Source organism: Xiphophorus maculatus, unplaced genomic scaffold, assembly GCF_002775205.1.
Source record: "Xiphophorus maculatus strain JP 163 A unplaced genomic scaffold, X_maculatus-5.0-male Unplaced_Scaffold_BN000194F, whole genome shotgun sequence".
NCBI classification, from domain to species: Eukaryota; Metazoa; Chordata; class Actinopteri; order Cyprinodontiformes; family Poeciliidae; genus Xiphophorus; species Xiphophorus maculatus.
In genome coordinates, this window is record NW_019369790.1 from 6,214 (window position 1) to 12,426 (window position 6,213).

Here is a 6,213-nt window from a genome sequence, read left to right on the forward strand (position 1 = left end):
AAATGGTTGTAGAAGCAACCACTGAAAAAGATACTTTGATAGATCATGTTTATGTTAAATCAAAGACATATAAAGTGGAGGCAGTAGTTGTGCCTACATATTTTAGTGATCATGAGGGTATAATGTGTGGTTTTAGCTTGTAATCATGAGGGTGTAATGTGTGGTTTTAAGCTGTTGCAATCATGTGACATTATGAACATTGAAAAAAGGTTTTGCTTTCTTCATCAAAATTAATTGAAATCTTTAAAACATGAAAAAAATTTTTTATAAAATATGAATAAAATCACTTTATAATGTAAACATTAGTATTCCAATTTAATCAAAAGTATCTTAGTAGCTGTTATTGCAGCTTTATGTGAAAAGTTAACAAAACCTTTTTAGTTGTTTAAAGTTCATTGATATTTAATCATGTATTTAGGGGTTTCGTTTCTTGCATTAAGACAGCTTTTATGAAAGTTTAATAGTTAAATTGGTGGATATACATCCAAAAGTAATAATGTAAAAGTAACACTTTAGCAATTGGAATATTATTTATTTGTATTCATATTATCTAGTTTCCCTTTGGGATCAAAACAGTATTTTTGAATTTGAATAATGATTAAAATGTATGTTGTTAAAACTTTGAAGCTGTTCTTAATGCAGGTTTTGCTTTACCTAGTCGCATAGCACAAAAAAAGCAAAGGCAGTCGTTTTGGAACTCCACATGTTGGACAAGGTTCAAGTCCTTGGACTGCCCTATTGATTGTGCTGGCAATTAAAGGTAAAAGTTTAAAACCATTAAACCTCGTGTAGAGGGAACATTTTAAGGTTACTATGATTTTGAACAGAATTTATGCATAGCAGTATTATGATTCTTGTGTGATGCATGAGCTCATAAAAAGGCTTGCTGCTGCCCTGGGACTTAAGGGCTGGGCTGCTGGTGTTGCTTTTCTCTGTCTTTGTGCTCCTCTTCTTTGCAGGTGTTGCTGATCCATTGATTTGGAGCGCAGAGTATTTGAACCTGGCTATCTCCACCTTCTGGGTCGCCTTCAGCATCCACTCTGCCTTCTTGATGCTTGTGGGGTTTTGTTGCCAGGCCTCAGCTTCTCTACTTTTGCACATTTGAGTTTGTCTTTGTTTTTGCACTTCAACTGTTCCATATGCACTCATACAACACATCCAAGCATCAGCATTACATCACTGATACTGACATCCACAATCCATTGTTGTTTTTGTTAATAAATATTCCTTTTTATGCACTTTTACCACTGCATGGTCTCCTGTTTTCTTATAACTTTGAGCCAGTCGTAACAGACTGAAAGTGCTGTGAAATTGCATTTATATTAATCACTGAAATTTAGTAGTTTTAACATGAATTTATAGAAAAAAAGATTAGAGCAAGATTTCTATTTAAAATCATACAAAGTCGCAATGTAGTGTCCAATTCTGGATTTATTCTGTCATGTTTAACCTGCTATGAACATTATTATTATTAGTGGTAGTAGTGTTGTAATCACTTATGAGATAGGTGAAGTATAAAACAGTAGGTTGTATGACGTGGGTTTTCTTGTAGAAGCCTGAAACATCCAGAAAAGCGGCAGTGAAAGTTGCATTACACAGTCGAGCTCTCATTTGTAAGGCAATGCTGCCCTCTAGTGTCCAATTACTGAAATAGTTAAATTATTTCAGTAATTCGACACTAGACATCAGCATTGCCTTACAAATGACATCGATGTACTATTTAATGTGAAGTTAAACAGAAAATGTCTCTCTCTCATTTGTTGTGAGGGGGCGGGGCTTAGATGATGTCATACTATGATGACATAGGATCGTCCGGCATCCCACCAGCAACACTAAGGCCAATTTTGGTGCAGCTCGATTAAAATATGTGGAATCTAGAGGCAAACGTATGCCAACAGCGTTGCTGCCATTGAAAAGTCTTGGCAATTTAAAGCAAGTGAGAGCAGCTTCCTGTCTGTCATCCAACACAGAATCACCTTGATTAGGTCAAGAGAGCCATAAACAGAGCTTTCCAAGGAAAAAAACGGCACTTCCTGTTCCGAGGGGGCGGGGCTTAGATGACGTCATAATACGATGACATAGGGTCGTCAGGGATCCCACCAGGGTCACTCGTGCAAAGTTTGATTCAGCTCGTTCAAAATACGTGGAATGTAGAGGCAAACGTATACGAACGGCGATGCCGCCATTGAAAAGTCTTGGCAATTTAAAGCAAGCGAGACCAACTTCCTATCTGTCATCCAACACAGAATCACCTTGATTAGGTCAAGAGAGCCATAAACAGAGCTAACCAAGGAAAAAAAAGACACTTCCTGTTCTGAGGGGGCGGGGCTTAGATTACGTCATAATATGATGACACAGGGTCGTCAGGGATCCCACCAGGGTCACTCGTGCAAAGTTTGGTGCAGAAGCTATCGACCGTTCACAGTAAAATACAAGACTTCCTGTTGTCAGGGGGCGTGGCCTAAGTGATGTCATCATTTAACCATTGGATATTATTGGACACAAGATCATGATCAATAACTCAAACTTTGGTGTCTCTGTCAGTTTTTGTGTTAGAATTACAAATTATTTAATTTTTTCCTCTTTAATTCAACATTGAACTGTCATTCCGTAGGGCAATGCTGCCCTCTGGTGTCGATTTACTGAAATTACTGAAATAGTTTCAATATTTCAGTAATTCGACACCAGAGGGCAGCATTGCCCTACACTTGAAAAAGGATCCCCTTTGTATTACAGTCGATCACAGGGGAACTTTGAGCCTTGCTAACTCCCCTTCCACCTGTTCAAATGTCACCGTTTTGATAACTTTGAATTGGACATGCCTTATGATCAGACTGACCGAGTTTGAAGCCGATCAATCGAAATCCCTAGGAGGAGTTCGATCAAATGCAAAGGCTGTAAACGGCCACAATAGGGCCCAAAATGGACCTTCAATCCAAAATGGCCGACTTCCTGTTGGGTTTAGAGCATGGCTCCAAGAGACTTTTTTGTACGTCCTGACAAGATACACATGTGTACCAAGTTTCGTAATTCTAGGATAAAGCATGGCTTGGGGCTGATTTTTTAAAATATTCTAGGGGGAGATGTAGAGAAATTAGGCCACGCCCACCAAATTTCGCTATGGATTCCTGTTGGTGGGTGTATAAGGATCCATCCTAGTGAGTTTGGAGCAGCTCACCCCGAAACTGTGGAATTCAGAGCCAAACGAAATTCGATGGCGTTCGCAACGCCGCCACGCCCACCTGCTTCATCGCAGCCGGTCGGGGTTGGAATCCACAACACACCAACATGTCTTCTGTCTCTGGACACAGTTTCATGTTGATTAGGTCAAAGGGCTAAGATAGCGACCGTTCACAGTAAAACATTACACTTCCTGCTCTCAGGGGGCGTGGCCTACGTAAAAAAAAAATTTCACCACAGGGTATCTTAGGACACCCGATGACGATCAATCACTGAAAGTTTGGTCCCTCTATGTGTTTTTGTATAGGAAATATAAGAGTTTTCTGTTTCATGGCGTGTAGGTGAACTTTGACCCCTGCTAACCCCCCTTCAACATGCTCCAAAACTCACCAATTTGATAACTTTAAATCAGACATGCCTTATGATCAGACTGACCGAGTTTGAAGCCGATCAATCGAAATCCCTAGGAGGAGTTCGATCAAATACGAAGGCTGTAAACGTCAAACTCGAGGTCCAAAATGGACCTTCAATACAAAATGGCCGACTTTCTGTGATAGTTGCACTATGACATTACTTGTAAATTCTGAGCGTCTTAGTGCGCTCTACAACTGTACCGAATTTCAAGTCTCTACGATGAAGTAAGTGAATAGCAATGGCTCTGTTGAAAATTGCTAGTTGCCGCCGTTGAGCAATTTTTTTTGCGATTTTTGCGGCGACCTTAAAATTCAAAATTTTTAAACCGCCTAGTCACTTCCGCCAAGTTTGGTGAGTTTTTGAATATGATAAAGCCCCCAAAAAGGCGCCTCTTTGGGGGGGCAGAATAATAATAATAATAAACAGTACAGATACAATAGGCCTTCGCAGCGCTTTGCTGCTCGGGCCTAATTAAAGCTGCAAGCAGCCTCGGGCGGCCCTCGCAGCAAGCGCCGCTCCGGCCTATTGGCCACCGCGGGGGTTCCAGCCACCGCAGAAGGTCTCGCACAATTTCCAGAGCCGCAGCCCGCTCCCCACCGCGGAAGCTCAGCCGCAGTTTCCAGCACCGCCGCCCGCCAGCCGCCGCAGTAGCTGTCGCGCATTTCCCCCGCCCGTCCACCGGGCGACACGCGTGAATGCGTTCGGCGGCGCTCCCCGACGACTGTCGAAAAATCTGGTGCAGATCGGTCGATGCGTCGAGGAGATACAGCCGATGTATTACCTTAGGGGGCGCAGTGGAGTCAAATTACATCTCAAACCCGTCGGGCTCTTTAGAGGTGAACAAAGGTCATACAGATCCAGTTTGGCGCCAATCGGATGATCCATGTGTGATTTAGAGCCAAACGTATGCATATGGCGAGGGACTGATATTCGCCGTTTGGCCACGCCCGCACGGTTCAGCCAGCAGCGAGCATTGACAGAGTTTATCATCCGAATCATCTTGATTATGTCAAGAGAGCCATAAACAGAGCTTTCAGAGGAAAAAAACGGCACTTCCGGTTCCGAGGGGGCGGGGCTTAGATGACGTGATAATATGATGACGTAGGATCGTCCGGCATCCCACCAGGAACACTCAGGCAAATTTTGGTGCAGCTCGGTCAAAATATGTGGAATGTAGAGGCAATCGTATACGAACGGCGTTGCCGCCATTGAAAACTATTGGCACTTTAAAGCAAGCGAGACCAACTTCCTATCTGTCATCCAACACAGAATCACCTTGATTAGGTCAAGAGAGCCATAGATGAAAGTTTCCAAGGAAAAAAATAGCACTTCCTGTTCTGAGGGGGCGGGGCTTAGATGACGTCATAATCTGATGACATAGAATTTTCAGACATCACACCAGCATCACTCAAGCCAAGTTTGGTGCAGCTCGGTCGAAACATGTGGAATCTAGAAGCAAAAGTATGGCATCGGCGTTACAGGTCACTTCGCCACGCCGCCACGCCCAGCTGCTATCTCAAAGCCGGTCAGGGTTGGAAACCTCAACACACCAACATGTCTTCTGTCTCTGGACACAGTTTCATGTTGATTAGGTCAAAGGGCTAAGATAGCGACCGTTCACAGTAAAACATGACACTTCCTGTTCTCAGGGGGCGTGGCCTAAGTGATGTCATCATTTGACCATAGGGTATTTTAGGACACCTATTGTTGATCAATAACTGAAAATTTGGTGTCTCTGTGAGTTTCTGTGCAGGATATATAAGAGTTTCGTGTTTCATGGCGAGTAGGTGAACTTTGACCCCTGGTAACCCCCCTTCAGCAAGCTCAGACAGTCACCAATTTGATAACTTTAAATCAGACATGCCTTATGATCAGACTGACCGAGTTTGAAGCCGATCAATCGAAATCCCTAGGAGGAGTTCGATCAAATACGAATGCTGTAAACGTCAAAATCGAGGTCAAATGAAATTCAATCTAAAATGGCCGACTTCCTGTTGGGTTTAGAGCATGGCTCTAAGAGACTTTTTTGTACGTCCCGACAAGATACACATGTGTACCAAGTTTCGTAATTCTAGCTTTAAGTATGGCTTGGGGCTGTTCATTTAAAATACTCTAGGGGTCGCTATAGAGAAATTAGGCCACGCCCACCAAATTTTGTTATGAATTCCTGTCGGTGGGTGGATAAGGATCCATCCTAGTGAGTTTGGAGCAGCTGGGCCCGAAATTGTGGAATTCAGAGCCAAACGTATGGCAACGGCGTTACAGGTCACTTCGCCACGCCGCCACGCCCACCTCCTATGTCAAAGCCGGTCGGGGTTGGAATCCACAACACACCAACATGTCTTCTGTCTCTGGACACAGTTTCATGTTGATTAGGTCAAAGGGCTAAGATAGCGACCGTTCACAGTAAAACATGACACTTCCTGTTCTCAGGGGGCGTGGCCTAAGTGATGTCAATCATTTCACCATAGGGTATTGTAGGGCACCCGATGCCGATCAATCACTGAAAGTTTGGTCCCTCTATGTGTTTTTATATAGGAAATATAAGAGTTTCGTGTTTCATGGCGAGTAGGTGAACTTTGACCCCTGCTAACCCCCCTTCAACATGCTCCAAAACTC